Source organism: Chrysemys picta, unplaced genomic scaffold (genome assembly GCF_011386835.1).
Source record: "Chrysemys picta bellii isolate R12L10 unplaced genomic scaffold, ASM1138683v2 scaf1425, whole genome shotgun sequence".
Classification (NCBI taxonomy): domain Eukaryota; kingdom Metazoa; phylum Chordata; order Testudines; family Emydidae; genus Chrysemys; species Chrysemys picta.
In genome coordinates this window covers 1-16,000 of record NW_027054131.1, presented here as the reverse complement: position 1 = coordinate 16,000, position 16,000 = coordinate 1, and the positions used below count along the sequence as shown (strand labels likewise).

General features: G+C 49.8%; 1 long non-coding RNA gene across 2 annotated transcripts; it reads right to left on the bottom strand.

Annotated features, from left to right (window-relative positions):
- Positions 1-79: 79 nt before the first annotated feature.
- Positions 80-15,994, bottom strand: LOC135979944 (uncharacterized). 2 transcript variants are annotated; one of them, XR_010597183.1, is made up of 4 exons: positions 11,241-15,994; positions 10,582-10,674; positions 1,323-1,471; positions 80-1,058 (listed from the first exon to the last, which is right to left on the bottom strand). It is a non-coding gene; the product is annotated as an uncharacterized LOC135979944 (long non-coding RNA). The 2 variants fall into 2 exon arrangements; XR_010597184.1 differs by lacking the exon at positions 10,582-10,674 and having other exon boundaries at positions 83-1,058.
- Between the last annotated feature and the right edge of the window lie 6 nt (positions 15,995-16,000).

Sequence of the window (16,000 nt, the reverse complement as noted above, 5' to 3'; positions counted from 1 at the left end):
GTGAGTTAACATTTTGAAGCAGACTGTCCTCCTGAGTTGGAGTGTTAAAGCATTTAACCTCTTCCCCTTCTATGTTTGTGATTAATCTTTAACTAAAAAGCTTTGGTAATAAATTTGAGTGTGATTATCTGGTGTCTTATTGATAAAAGAATCGAAAAGTAAGTATGAAAGTGTTGCAGCAAAGGTAGGTCTTGAGGGGGAAAACTTTAAGGACAAGGGGACCCTTCTTCCAGGTTAGTATGGGGAGGGCAATTCCACATGTAGGGAATGGCATGGAAGGAAGCACATAAATGACTGTAGGAGAAGTTTGGCAACAAGGACAAAGCTACCATCATTGATGGAACACGGGCTGGGGGCAACACAAGAAATATGATGGTACAGACAGTGAATGGGGAAGAATTACATGGTGAATGAAGCTGGTGTCCATAGAAGTGGCACTTCCATAATTAAGCAGAGTGCTCTAACATGCACAAGTACAGATTGCCTTGATAACGGCTGTGTCACATCAGAGGAAGAGGTAGAATTTGTGATGTGAAGTTGCGCTCATTTGGTCAAGTGGCTCTGGAGATGCAGCTTCTCTACAGTGAACTGCTTTTAACATTTTCAATTTCTTATCTTTTTTTCCAGCAGAACTGATGGGGAAGGGGTTGTTTCCCCACCTATCCCTGGTGCAAGGTTCGCTGAATATCCCCCTACCCACCTGCTCCAGTTTGGAACTGGGGCTGGGGAATGGAGATGTAGCCAGTAGTGTCCCCCTAGGTGGGGCTTGTCCCTCACCTTACCTTTCCTCTGTAGAGTCTCCTTCCCGTACTCTAGAGCACTCCTTAGCCAGGAAATACAATTCCCCTCCACGTAGCGTTTCCACTGCTGGTTGTCATTTACTTCAGCCTCCCATCTCCTCTTGGTGATCTGAGCCCCAATATCTGCTGCTACCCAAGTCATGGTCTCCTTATCGAAGGTAAGAAAGTCTCGTCTGTCATATGAATCCTGGTAAAACCCCTGAATGCTGTTGTCTTCCCGGAGATCACAGCCATATATCGTCTGGATGATGTGAAACCCTGAAACACAGCTGAGGGTCAGAAGCAGTCTCTCTCTGAAAATCTCACCAAGAGCCCACTGCAGGTAGCCCAGTGGTTCTTCTTCTTGCTACTGGGCCCTCCCTCCCCTGAGAAATGGGGTTCCCACTTATGCTGTTGGGTCCTACACCCTCCCAGCTCCTTTCAGGGGGGAACCCAAACCCACAGGGGGCACCCTCTCCATCTGTTGGGTCTTGTACACTAAAGAGCCCCCACTGCAGAGAGCTCACAACCTTCAAGGAATACCTCACTGCTGCTTGTTCTTGTATGTTCCCTGCAGGAGGAGCAGGGTGGCACAATCCCAAAGGGAGTACTCCGGATATTGCAGGGATCTATCCCCTCCAGCTCTCTTCTGCTCTCTGAGGATCCCCCCAGTTCTCGTAGTCAGGGTCAATCTGGAGAAGAGAGGGAGTTCAGGGTGTCTGTACCCAACTCTCTTCTGCTCTGGTTGTTAATTTTGCAGGGTCCTCAGGATCACTTGGTCCCCCACCTCCGTCATTGACAGTACCCCCATTCCCCTGTGAGGAGGAGGTACAGGTCTGTCCCCCACACTAACCTCTGCTCTGGTTTAATGACCTCACAGAATGCCCAGGGTCACTCTGTTTCCCTGCCCCATCTTCTCTGTGCCCCCAACTCAGTCTAGGAATGGCAAAGAACCAACTTCATATGCTTGGCCTCTTTTTCACATGGCCACTGTCTCAAGGTGATTCCCTGTGAAGATCAGGCCACTGACGGCCCTTAGTTCAGCTAGCCACCATTTTCCTACAGCCAGGCTAATCTTCACAACAACGGTCCCCATCTCGCACACAACCAAGAGCAGACTCAGTTAATGGAGCCACCCCTGGGCTGATAGTAGGCAGGGAGGGAGACTGGGGGGGAGGGAAGGGGGATGGGGACAGGAAGGAGAATTTAGGGGAGTGGGAGAGAGGCTGTGGTGAACAGAGAACAGTGTGGGGATCACGAGGAAGACTGAAATGTGGGGAAAGGATCAGACCCCTAGCTTGGCAAACTGGGTAGAATGTTGGGGCACAAAAATAACTCACACAGGGTCCCAAATATTTTCACCCCTCCCTCACCCTGCATTAGATACATCGAGGTAAATGCCAAGATTTTCAGCAATGACTAGTGATTTTGGGTGCCTAACTGAGACCCTTTAAAGGGGCCTGATCAGAAAGTGGGAGCACCCAGCCTCTGAACATCAGACACCCAAAAATCACTAATCACTTGTGGAAAACATTAAAAGTAACAACAGCTACAGAAAGGTTAGTAACCATTTTTTCTTCTTCAACTGTTTGCACATGTCCCTTCCACGTTCGGGGACTCCCAAACAATACCGTAAGAGGTGGGCTCGGAGTTCATGGACACATGGATTACAATACTGCCCAACCAAAACCAGTGGCATCTCTCACTGAGTGGGTAATGGCGTAATTGGAAGAAAAAGTATGTACTGACGCCCAGGTCGCTGCTCTGCAAATGTCCTGGATCAGGCCTGGGCCATGAACGCCACTGAGGAAGCTTGTGCTCTCACAGAATGGGCTGCAAGGAAGGCAGGTGGTGGGACACCTGCCTGCTCGTAGCACATGTGAATGCACAATGTAATCCACAATGAAATTCTCTGAGCCAAAAGGGGTAGGGTTTTCATCCTATCAGAGCGATGTGGATTTATGGATCAGCTTAGGACACCTGCCTAACATCCAGAGGGTGGAGATGTCATTCCTCCCTATTCTTGTGCGGCTTGAGGAAGGGAATGGGCAGGAAAATACCCTGATTACTATGAAACTCCAAGATTACCTTTGGGAGGAACACGGGGTGGGGGCAACGTTGTACCTTGTCGCAGTAGCGTAGCCGTGGGGGGGAGCAGGGGGAGCGGCCGCTCCCCCACTGAGCAGAAGCTGCGCCTTTTTTGTGCTCCGACGCCTTTTGCTCCTGCGCTGCTGCCGGAGTGGAGCATTTTTTTTTGCTCCCAGCGCCTTTTTTTCTCCCGACACTTTTTGCTCCCGGTGCCTTTTTTTAGCTCCGCTCCCCGTGCTCTTAACCTGGCTACGCCACTGCCTTGTCGTTAAAGAACACTGTATATGGAGGTTTTGACATAAGAGCTCTAATCTCCGAGCCCCTCCTGACTGAGGTAATTGCTACCAGAAAGGCGACCTTCTAGGAAAGGTCCAACAGAGGGCACAATGCTAGAGGCTCAAAGGGAGGCCCCGTGAGCTCTGACATGACCAGGTTTAAGTCTCTCAGGGGGATGTTGTCAAGGCTGATTCCCCACTCTGGCATTTCGAGTGCAGAAGGTGGGAGCCTGCAAGGACTCGAAAAATTAATACTGGCCACTCCAGCCTGGTAATGCTGCCACCACCCAAGTGAAAATCTGCCTTTTGCCAATCCAGAAGAACTCTCTTGGGAAGTTTTTCTGGGGCCCCTCGGCTTTTCCACCCCTTCTTCGGGAAAGCCAAGAAAGGAAACAAAAGAAAAGGAGAACCCAGCGGTTGTATTAGCTGATTAATATATGCACAACCTCTTTACCTCATAAGACACAGAAATCCAGTCATGTTCTTACAAAAAGGAAATTTTATTTAAAAAAAAAGAAAAACACCCTTGGAAAACTTAGGTTATTGCTAGATCTTAAAAGAGCAACTGCAAGGATTAATCACCAAGAGTAGCGTTCTTGGGATCCAGTTTAAAGGTTACAACAAAACAAAAGCACGTGGGGTTAGCACACAGGAATCCACAAGCCATAAAAAGAGATCAGCCTAATCGTGTCTACCTGAATATTTCTTGTTCTACTTCTGTCATAAATATAAAGGGACGGGGGAGAGGGTCTGATGCAGTGCTATAAAATCCTCTTACCAGTAAAGGGTTAAGAAATTCAGGTAACCAGACTGACATCTGACCTGGCTGGCATCTGACCAATAAGGGGACAAGATACTTTCAAATCTTGGGATGGGGGAAGACTTTGTGTGTGGCTCTTTGTCTCAGTCAGAGTGATCTTGGGAGACAAGAAGTACCTGCAGAAAATCAATCTCCTCAACCAGTCATCTTCTCACCAAACCTCACTTTTCTAAAGTAAGTTTAGTCAGCATTGCGAGTAGGTTTCTGTTTGTTTTGCTTGGTGAGCTTTCCCTGTGTTAGAGGGGGGGGGGTTATTCCTGTTTTTTCTGTAACTTTAAGGTTTTGTCCTGAGGGGGAATCCCTCTGAGTTTGGAAATTGAGTACCCTGTAAAATAGTTACCATCCTGATTTTACAGAGATGATTTTACCTTCTTTGTTTTAATAAAATCCTTCTTTTAAGAACCTGACTGTTTTCTATGGTTTTAAAACCCCGGGAGTGGGTTTTTAGATCACTGTGTAACCAATTGGTTAGGAGATTATTCTCAAGCTTCCCAGGAAAGGGGGTGTACGGGCTTGAGAGGGTATTTTGGGGGGGAAGGGGAACTTCAAGTGGTTCCTTTCCAGGATTCCTGTTTAAAACACTTGATGGTGGCAGTGAGAGAAGCATTTATCAGGGTGCAGGGAATTTTGTACCTTGGGGGTTTTAACCTAAGCTGGTAGAAAAAGCTTAGGAGCTCTTCATGCGGGTCCCCACGTCTTTACCCTAGAGTTTAGAGTGGGGAGGGAACCCTGACAACTTCCATATCGGTGGTTCCAAATGAGTAGTTTCTAGGTATGATCCTGATGATTTTTCATACCTGGCCCAGAGCTTTTTACGGCATAAGTACTGCCCTCTCCCTCTGCAGCAAAGAGAACAAAAGACCCACACACCCAGCACTTTTCCCCACTTTGAGAGGGTACAGCTTCCTTACTGGTTCCCCTGGTCAGGTGCCAACTCATTTTAAGCTTACTTCTTAACTCTTTACAGGGAAGGCAGTTAGGGTACCGCTGCTAAGGAGGATTCTATAGCTACTGAATGGTTGGGGTGCTACCCCCACTCATTTATCACAGATGGGTTCCCAGATTTGTGGGTACAGCCTTTCAAAGCCCTCGAGGAAGGGAATGGACATTTCATGTGAAAAACCTGACTGACCACCCAGCAGGGGTAGAATGCAGAGATCACTCCTAGGTGTACCTTAACGGATGAAATCGCTAGACCTGGCTGTTCCCAGACGGTTCTGGAGTATCTGCTTCATCTGAAAGATGACTCAGTGGGTGAGGAGGCAGGGGACCGGAACAGGGGGACCAAGGGGCCATGGCCCTGCCACTTTAGCAGCAGGTGAGAGCGGGGGGAGGGGAAGGGGAGGAGTGGGCAGAGCCTGAGAAGAAGTGAAGCGGGGGGAAGGGGAAGGGGTGGAGTCACAGTTTCAGCACCGGTAGCCCCCCACACTCATAGGGAGATTCTGGCACCCCGGTGAGAGGCCTTGCAGGGTAGACCAAATGGAGAAACGCTTCCACTTGGCAAGGTAAGTAGCTCTGGTAATTGGATTCCTACTGCCTAGCAAAACCTAGCAGACCTGCTCCGAACAGGCCAGTTCTGCAGGTTTAAACATGGACCCGTCAGGCAGATGGAGCATTTGGCCGCGATCTTGCGAGACCAGGTCCAGAAGGGGAGGGAGCGGCATTGGAGTTGCTACTGACAGGTCTAGAAATAAGCCAAACTAGTGCTGATGTGGCCAGGTTGAGGCTATGAGAATAATCTTCGCTCTTGATCTTCAGCAAGATCTTGTGCACAAAAGGAATTGGGGGGAGAGGGGAAAGGCGCAGAACAGGTGATTTCTCCAAGGGAGTAAGACGACATCTGTGAGTGAGCCCGGGTTGCAGTCACGCAGACAGCAGAACGGCTGACATTTCCTGTTCTATCTGGTCATGAACAGGTCTACGAGGGGAGTACCCACCACTGGAAAATGGTCCTTGCTATGTTGGGGCATAGGGACCATTCATGGTGAGAAGATCTGAGTTGCCAGCTTGTTCTGGGCTCCCGAAAGGGGAGAAGCTTTGAGGTGGATTGAGTGCTTTATGAAGAACTCCCACAAGCAAATGGCCTCCTGACACAGTGGGGAGAAGAGCGGGCTGCTCTCTGCCTGTTGATGTAAAACATGGCTGCCATATTGTCTGTAAGAACTTGCACCACCTTGCTTGCAATGGTGGGTAACAACACCTGACATGCTAGGCCAACCACTCTGAGCTCTCTGACGTTTATCCATAGCAAGAGTTGCTGCCGGGACCACTGACCTTGTGTCGTGAGGTGCCAAAGATGGGCAGGCACTGTGAGCACCGAGTCCAAATGATGGCTGTTTGGCCGGTACACTGAGGCCAGCCAAGCCTGTAGGGGTCTGAGGTGCAACCTCGCATACCACACCTTGTATAGGCACGCGACCATGCGACCCAACAGCCTGAGTGGGCCTTGACCTGTGACAACACTAACTGGAAGTGGGCTCCTGGGAGGAAGGCCCTGGCCTGGGTAGAATTGAGCAACGCTCCGATAAACACTATCCTCTGAGCCGGGAGGAGTGTTGGCTTCTGCTCGTTTATCAGCAGGCCCAGTGCTCGAAAGGTTGTTTGGACGAGGTGGATGCTGGCTTTCACCTGGGATTGGACTGGTCATTGACCAGCCAGTCACTGAGGTACAGATACACATGCACCCCTCACCTTCTCAGGAAGGCTGCCACTATTACCAGCATTTCATAAAGACCCATTAGGCTGCTGACAGGCTGAACGGGAGGATGGTAAACTGGCAATGAGTCTGGTTCACAACGATCCCAAGAAACCTTCTGTGGCCTCGGAAAGTAGAGGTGTGGAAATAGGCATCTTTCAAATCGAGGGTGGCGTCCCAGTCCCCTACATCCAGGGAAGGAATGATGGAGACAATGCACAACTTCAGTCTTTGAGATGTTGCAGGTCTAGAATGGGTCAGAGACCCACTTTGGCACTCAGGATTAAGGACGTTGCACTCCACATACTTTATGGAAATATGATTATGAATGTGAATATGATGTAACTGGAATATGCTTTATGCAAAACGTCTCTTGTATGATGTCATTAGAAAGCTTGTAATCTACTGAGTGTGTTCATCCTATTTGTTTTCATGTATTATTTCTATGTCTGGAATTGGGGAAATATGAAACTTGTATCACTGTTGTAGTCACACCAGGTGAGGGCCGTCAATGGGGCATTGGGAACTTGATGGCTCCCATTGATTAGGGCAATTGATGGTGAATGATTTATTTACCTGAAAGCCTTCCTGTGTACATAGGGGCCAACCAAGGAGGAATGGAGACTTGACCATGTCACCTGGTAGTGAAATCCATCTTAAATCTGGTACTTTTCCATTTAGCAAGAGGGGCAGGGACCCAGAAAGAGAAAAGATTCCCACCTTGTGCCAAGGTTATAAAAGGGGGTGCCAGTCATGAGAAAACCCCTGCTTATCAAATGAGATGTCTGCTGGATCTAACAAAGACTGTACCGGGGAAAGGATTGGGCCCAGACTAGGAAAGAGTCCAGTCTGTGAAGTAAACTTATTGGAACATCTTTGAGGATGATATATTTCCTGTAATCAGTTTCTTAATGTATTAGGCTTAGACTTGAGTGTTTTGTTTCAATTTGCTCTGTTACTTACTTTGTTCTGTCTATTACTTGAAATCACTTAAATCCTATTTTCTATACTTAATAAAATCACTTTTGTTTATTAATAAACCCAGAGTAAGTGATTAATACCTGGGGGAGCAAACAGTTGTGCATATCTCTCGATCAGTGTTATAGAGGGTGGACAATTTATGAATTTATCCTGTATAAGCTTTATACAGAGTAAAAGGGATTTATTTGGGGTTTGGGCTCCCAAAAAGGTTGAATACTGGGTGCTGGGAAAGTCCCTGTTAACTGAGAAGCCCCTGGGCTGAGTGAATCTGTTTCTGTGGCCCAACCTCTGTGTCTGTGCTGGAGGTGACTGGTGTGTCTAACTCAGCAAGACGGGAGTGGAGGGAAACCTGTTCGGGTAGGAGGGTTTTTCTCAGTGGTATCCCAGGACATGGAGTGACAGTCTCAAGGGGAGTCTCTGTGACCAAACCCGTCACAACTTCAGCCTGGCCTCCCTGTCCTTTTTCAGATGTGGACTGAACTGGTGGAAGAGCTGACAGCGATCCGCAATAGGAGTCTCATCCAAGCACTTTAGACAGCTGGAGTGCAGGTCGCTCAAAGGCATGGGCTTGCCACAGGAGGCACCGGGTCTGAAGCCCGGAGACCGAGACATGCCCAGTTTCAGGAGCAGAAGAAACTCTGCTAGAAGAGTCCAACTAACTATTTATATCAGTGGTGTCCAATATGTTCGCCACTAGCCACAGGTGGCTAATAGGCTATTGAATTGTGGCTAATGCATGTGGCTTTTTTGTAATGTGGCTAATAAGAAAAATTCAAAACCACAAGTGTGGCTAGCATCGAATTTCTATTGGACACTGCTGATTTATACCAATCAACTAAAGTCAAAAAGTGAGAAAACAACTGAGGTGAAAAGGGATGGAGTAACGAGAGAACCACTGAGAATCTGAAGAGATGCAGGGCGGCTGGTCACAGACACGCAGAGATCCCAAGCCAGGTGCCCGAGAGGAGTGGGGTGGGTCAGCCCTCCCCACCCACCCCTCTTCTCCTCCATGCTGCACTCCACAGGGATAAGCAGGGTGGGGCATGTGACGAACTGGGACTGTTCTTAATGTGGTCTGTGAATGCTGACAGGGGAGTGTGGCTAGGATAGTCTGCAATGGGGGGATGGGAGACTGACCAACGGAGAATACCTGAGCATGTAACATGAGAACCCAGGAAGGGGTTAGAGGCCAGGTGAGACCTTTGCCTGGGAAACTGAACAAAGGCTGTGGGAGGGGTCGCTGAAGGAGAGTCTCGGAAGCTGGCTGGTGAGGTGGCTGGGAAGCAGAGAGGGCTCTGACCTCCCAAGGGGGCTGGGGTGCCCGAGGACCCCAAGATGGACCTAACTGAGGGGTATCCTGTGGTCTGTGCCTGCAAGACCTGTCTTGGACTGTGTCCCTGTCATCTAAATAAACCTTCTGCTTTACTGGCTGACTAAGAGTCATGATGAATCGCAGGAAGCCGGGGGTGCAGGGCCCTGAGTTCCCCCACACTCCGTGACAGGGCACCGATGAGGTCTCAGAGGGACCAGACCCCGAATTCCCCCATGTGCGTGTTGGGGGCAGACACAGCTAGAGAGAACACTTGGTGGTCAAGATGCAGGACTCAGGACAGTCTCTGGCGATCTGGCAGCCCCAGGATGGGGGGGAGGAAGAGGGGTAAATGGGGGGAGGAGGGCAGGAGGGACAGTGGTTTGGGGAGGGGGCAGTGGGAACAGAACAGCAGCTCCCCAGCGCAGGCAAGCGGAGCCCCTCTCTCAGCACTGGGGAGGCTGGTGTCCGTGTGAACAGATCAGGCTGGACAGGCTCAGCAGCAGGGGACCAATGGGTGAGATTAGTCAGGAGAGGGTTAAACTAGCTACAGAGGGGGCGGGCTGGGGGGCAGACACTTGGCAACCCTCCACGCTGTCGCTTAGTCCTGGGGCAGGGCCACCAGAAACCCAGGTGTCCAGGGCAGGACAGGAATTAGTTCTCATTGCTGCTGTCAGTGCTGGGAGCCAGGAGGGATTGGAGGTGCTACAACAAGGGGCTGGGGACACTCCTGGGTGAGCACCAATGTGACAGGCCAGTACCACTGACACGGGGAAAACAGGGATTGTCACTCGCGAGTCCCCTCTTAGGAAGGGAGGAGCAATTACGTCAGAGAGACCGTCACCTGCCAGGGACAGTTCAGCAGCGCCAGGCACTGAACGCTTATGGATCATTCCCGTGCTAAGTGAGACAGCACAATCGGGGGCCTGGCCAGGTGACTACAGCCCCCCACATCAGGGACTGAGCAGGAAGAACGGCTCTGTACACGTCTATTGATAGTGCGCAGGGGAACCTGCCTGACCCCGGGGGCTCCGTGCTGGGTTTGTGCTGCCAGGAGTAAGGCAGCCCGGGAGTCTCTGCACGTTGCAAAAAGAACAGGAGTACTTGTGGCACCTTAGAGACTAACATATTTAGCTGTAGTCCACGAAAGTTTATGCTCTAATAAATTTGTTAGTCTCTAAGGTGCCACAAGTACTCCTGTTCTTTTTGCGGATACAGACTAACACGGCTGCTACTCTGAAATCTGCACGTTGCAGGGGCTGGTTTTCTCACTAACTCTCCAGCCCAAGTTGATGACACTCTGCAGAGTCTGACCTGAGATAAACTCACTCTGGAAATAAGACAAAGTGAACAATGAAGGAGGCTCACTGGTGAGCAGCTTCTCCCCAGGGCTGGGGTGAATGCACCACTGCCTGCTCTTGTGACTTTACTGTGCGTTTCATGATAGTGGGTGGTTTTAATAAATCCCCAGTTCCTGGACTCATGGGATTAGGGGAAAGTCTCAGCTCTCTTTTCTTACAGCAGTAACTTCTAGTCCTTCTAGCAGCAGGGAAAACCCCAGAAATGTGTCCCCTAAGGTCTCAAACCAGAGGGCAAATAAAAATAAGCTCCAGTATTATTCCCAAAATACTTACAACGCTTAAGCCAAACTCAGGATTTTGGGGGTCTGACTCGTGATGTCTGAACACTTGGGGCTGTCGATATTGGGGCTCCCCATCACTCGATATCTGGGAATTGAGACAAGACGTCTCAGAACCCTGTTCTAGCTTTAGGGTCTGACAGAGTCACTGTTGTAGCCAGGAGGAACAAACCCCCCTGTCCAGAAATCGCTGGGTGCGATTCTCTGGCCTGTGTCACCAGGAGGTCGGACTAGCCGGGTCTGCTGGGAACTTCTGGCTTTTGCACCTCTGCCACTCTGTCTGGGAAATATATGTCTGGGAAATGGCGGGGGTGGGAGGGGGCCCCCCCGAAGGGCAGCAGAGGCAGCTGCAAGTGGGACTGGTAGCAGAAGTCTGGGCTGTTTGGGGAGGGGACAATCTGAGAGTCCCACTTTGGAGGGTGTCAAAAAATCTCTTTCGCATGGACCCTCCATCCTGCAGCCCCTCCCCCCATCCCATATCCCTTTGTCCCCCACATTCACACTGACTCCAGCGAGAAAATGCGCCTTCGGACTCTGTCCCCTCCCCCCATCCCCAACACACATCCCGGTGTCCCTTCACCCTGTTTACAACCACACTCCCAACCCCCACCCCATTTCCCTGCATCCCTAGGTCATGTTGTGTCCTTCACTCACCCTCGGTCCGGTTGTAGAGCTGACTCAGGGTGTTCAGACTCGCATTGTACCATTTCTGGAAGCGCTGTCCCCACCAGGTCACCTCGTCCCAGAACTCCGAACCCTCGTTCTGCGCCATCCACAGTGTGTAGGGCTCCGCCCTCTTCGTCCCACTGGTGTAGACATAGGTGAGCTGATCGTCCACATACACAACACGGCTGTACCAGGGCAGCCCCGGGGCAGGCTCTGACACCACAGTGTCCAAAATGCGCCTGGAGTGCAGGCCTGAGGGGGGAGATTGGGGGAGGGGAGAGTCAGACCGAACCAGACCCTGCCAGGAGCCCCTGGCAATATGCGAGAGGCAGTGCCATCCCTCAGGAGGGCTCCTGTGGGAGGGAGATCTGGGGAAGGGCTCACAGAATGGCCTGACCGGGGAGAAAGAGACGGTGGGGTAGAAGGAGAAAGGGAGGCAGGGCTGGAGGGGGAGTGAGGAGAGGAAGGGGTAGGGAGGTACAGGGGGGCTGGAGCATGTGAGGAGTACGGGAGCATATGGGGACAGTGTACTGGGGGTACAGGGGAGTGTGAGGCAGGAGAGGTGGCCCAGGAGGAGGGGCAGGGCTGGAGTGCGGTGTGGGGAAAAAGGAAGGGGGTGTTATGGGAGAGGGTGGGGCAGGAGGACTGGGGGAGGGGAGATGCAGGAGCTGAAGCTGGGGAAGGCAAGGTGGGCAGGGGAATGTGTCCAAGCTACAGGTGGGAGCCAGGACACCGGCTGTGCACAGAATTTACTGTAATTTATTCAGAACATAAGATCGGCCAGACTGGGTCAGACCAAAGGCGCATCTAGCCCAGTCTCCTGTCTTCTGACAGTGGCCAATGCCTGGTGCCCCAGAGGGAATGAACAGAACAGGGAATCATCAAGTGATCCATCCCCTGTCGCCCGTTCCCAGATTCTGGCAAACAGAGGCTAGGGACAGCATCCCTGCCCATCCTGACCAATAGCCATTGGTGGACCTATCCTCCATAAACTTAGCTAGATCTTTTTTGAATCGTGTTATAGTCTTGACCTTCACAACGTCCTCTGGAAAGGAGTTCCACTGGTTGACTGTGTTGTGTGAAGAAATACTTCCTTTTGTTTGTTTTAGACCTGCTGCCTATTAATTTATTTGGGTGACCCCTAGTTCTTGTGTTATGTGAAGGGGTAAATAACACTTCGGTATTCACTTTCTCCATACCAGTCTTGATTAAGACTATGATTTTGTCATGGATATTTGCAGTATAAGACCTGGACAGGTCCTTGGCAACGAAGAAAAGCTCACGGAAGCCCGTGACCCATCCGTGACTTTTACTAAAAATATCCATGGCAAAATGGGGAGCTCAGCTGCGTGACCCACACACCACCCACGGGCTAGGCAACTGCAGCCCACTCAGAGCTCCGGGTCCCCCTGCCACCCACAGCAACTGGGAGCGGTTGGTTCCCCAACAACCCACGGAGGCCGCCCCACCACTCCCGGCTGCTACAGGTGGCAGGGGGACCGCACAGCTTCCGGCCGCCGTGTTCTGAAGTCATGGAGTTTGCTGGAAGTCTCAGATCCCATGACTTCCGCAACCTCTGTGGAAAAATAGACTTTCATTATATCCCCCCCCCGTCATCTCTTTTCCAAGGTGAAAAGTTCCAGTCTTATTAATCTCTCCTCATGTAGCAGCCATTCCATACCCCTAATCATTTTTGTTCCCCTTTTCTGTACTTTTTCCAATATTTCTTTTTTCTGATGGAATGACTATATCTGCATGCAATAGTCAAGATGTGGGCATACCATGGATTTATATAGAGGCAATATGATATTTTCTGTCTTACTATCAGTCACTTTCCTAATGATTCTCAACATTCTGTTAGCTTGTTTGATTGCCACTGCGCACTGAAAAAACGAGGAGTCCTGTGGTACCTTAAAGACTAAGCTTTCGTGTATGCATCTGACAAAGTGGGTTCCAGCCCACGAAAACTTATGCCCAAATAAATTTGTTAGTCTTTAAGGTGCCATGGGACTCCCCTTTGTTTTTGCAGAAACAAACTAACATGGCTATCCCTCTGAAACTCCACATTGAATGCATGTTTTCAGAGAACTATCCACAATGACTCCAAGATCTCTCGAGTGGTAACAGCTAATTTAGATCCCACCACTTTATATGTATAAACTGGGATTATGTTTTCAACTGTGCATTACTTCGCATTTATCGACACGGAATTTCACCTACCATTTTATTGCCCAGTCACCCAGTTTTGTAAGATCATAGAATCATAGAAGATTAGGGTCTGAGGAGACCTGGGAGGTCATCTAGTCCAATGCCCTGCTCAAAGAAGGACCAACACCAACTAAATCATCCCAGCCAGGGATTTGTCAAGAAGGGCCTTAAAAACCTTCTAATGATGGAGATTCCACCAGCTCCCCAGGTAACCCATTCCAGTGCTTTACCACCCTACTAGTGAAAAAGTTTTTCCTAATATCCAAACGAGACCACCCCCACTGCAACTTGGGACCATTACTCCTTGTTTGGTCATCTGCTACCACTGAGAACAGTCTAGATCCATCCTCTTTGGAACCCCCTTTCAGGTAGTTGAAAGCAGCTATCAAATCCCCCCCCATTCTTCTCTTCTGCAGACTAAATAAGCCCAGTTCCCTTAGCCTCTCCTCATAAGTCATGTACTCCAGCCCCCTTATCATTTTTGTTGGCCTCCGTTGGACTCTGTCCAATTTTTCCACATTCTTCTTGTAATGTGGGGCCCCAAAATGGACACAGTACTCCAGATGAGGCCTCACCAATGCCGAATAGAGGGGAATGATCATGTCCCACGATCTGCTGGCAATGCTCCTACTTATACAACCCAAAAGGATGTTGCCAAAAAAAGCTAACAAGGGCACACTGTTGACTCATATCCAGTTTCTCATCCACTGTAACCCCTAGGTTCTTTTCCCAGAACTGCTGCGTAGGAAATCGGTCCCTAGTCTGTAGCAGTGCATGGGATTCTTCCGTCCTAAGTGCAGGACTCTGCACTTGTCTTTGCTGAACCTCATCAGATTTCCTTTGGCCCAATCCTCTAATTTGTCAAGGTCCCTCTGTATCCTATTCCTACCTCCAGCGTATCTACCACTCCTCCCAGTTTAGTGTCATCTGCAAACTTGCTGAGGGTGCAATCCATGCCATCCTCCAGATCATTAATGAAGATGTTGAAAAAAACCAGCCCCAGGACCGACCCTTGGGGCACTCCGCTTGATACTGGCCGCTAACCAGACATGGAGCCATTGATCACTGTTGAGCCCGATGATCTAGCCAGCTTTCTATTCACCTTACAGTCCATTCATCCAGCCCATACTTCTTTAACTTGCTGACAAGAATACTGTGGGAGACTGTATGAAAAGCTTTGCTAAAGTCAAAGAATAACATGTCCATTGCTTTCCCCTCATCCACAGAGCCAGTTAACTCATCATAGAAGGCAATTAGGTTAGTTAGGCATGACTTGCCCTTGGCGAATCCATGCTACTGTTCCTGATCACTTTCCTCTCCTCCAAGTGCTTCAGAATTGACTCCTTGAGGGACCTGCTCCATGATTTTTCCAGGGACTGAGGTGAGGCTGATTGGCGTGTAGTTCCCCGGATCTTCCTTCTTCCCTTTTTTAAAGATGGGCACTACATTAGCTTTTTTCCAATCATCCGGGACCTCCCCTGATTGCCATGATTTTTCAAAGATCATGGCCAATGGCTCTGCAATCACATCAGCCAACTCATTTAACATCCTCGGATGCGGTGCATCCGGCCCCATGGACTTGTGCTTGTCCAGCTTTTATAAATAGTCCTGAACCACTTCTTTCTCCACAGAGGGCTGATCACCTCCTCCCCATACCGTGCTGCCTGGTGCAGTAGTCTGGGAGCTGACCTTGTTCGTGAAAACAGAGGCAAAAAAAGCATTGAGTACATTAGCTTTTTCCACATCCTCTGTCACTAGGTTGCCTCCCCATTCAGTAAGGGGCCCACACTTGCCTTGACCTTTTTCTTGTTGCTAACATAGCTGTAAAAAACCCTTCTTGTTACTCTTAACATCCCTTGCTATCTGCAACTCCAAGTGTGATTTGGCCTTCCTGATTTCACTCCTGCATGCCTGAGCAATATTTTTATACTCCTCCCTGGTCATTTGTCCAATCTTCCACTTCTTGTAAGCTTCTTTTTTGTGTTTAAGATCAGCAAGGATTTCACTGTTAAGCCAAGTTGGTCGCCTGCCATTTTTGCTATTCTTTCTGCACATCGGGATGGTTTGCTCCTGCAACCTCAATAAGGATTCTTTAAAATATAGCCAGCTCTCCTGGATTTCTTTCCCCTTCATGTTAGTCTCCCAGGGGACCTTGCCGATTAGTTCCCTGAAGGAGTCAAAGTCTGCTTTTCTGAAGTTCAGGGTCTGTATTCTCCTGCTCTCCTTTCTTCCTTGTGTCAGGATCCTGAACTCGACCATCTCATAGTCACTGCTCCCAGGTTCCCAGCTACTTTTGCTTCTCCTACTAATTCTTCCCTGTTTGTGAGCAGCAGGTCAAGAAGAGCTCTGCCCCTAATCGGTTCCTCCAGCACTTGCATCAGGAAATTGTCCCCTACACTTTCCAAAACTTCCTGGATTGTCTGTGCACTGCTGTATTGCTCTCCCAGCAGATATCGGGGTGACTGAAGTCCCACATGAGAACCAGGGCCTGTGATCTAGTACCTTCTGGTAGTTGCCTGAAGAAAGCCTCATCCACCTCA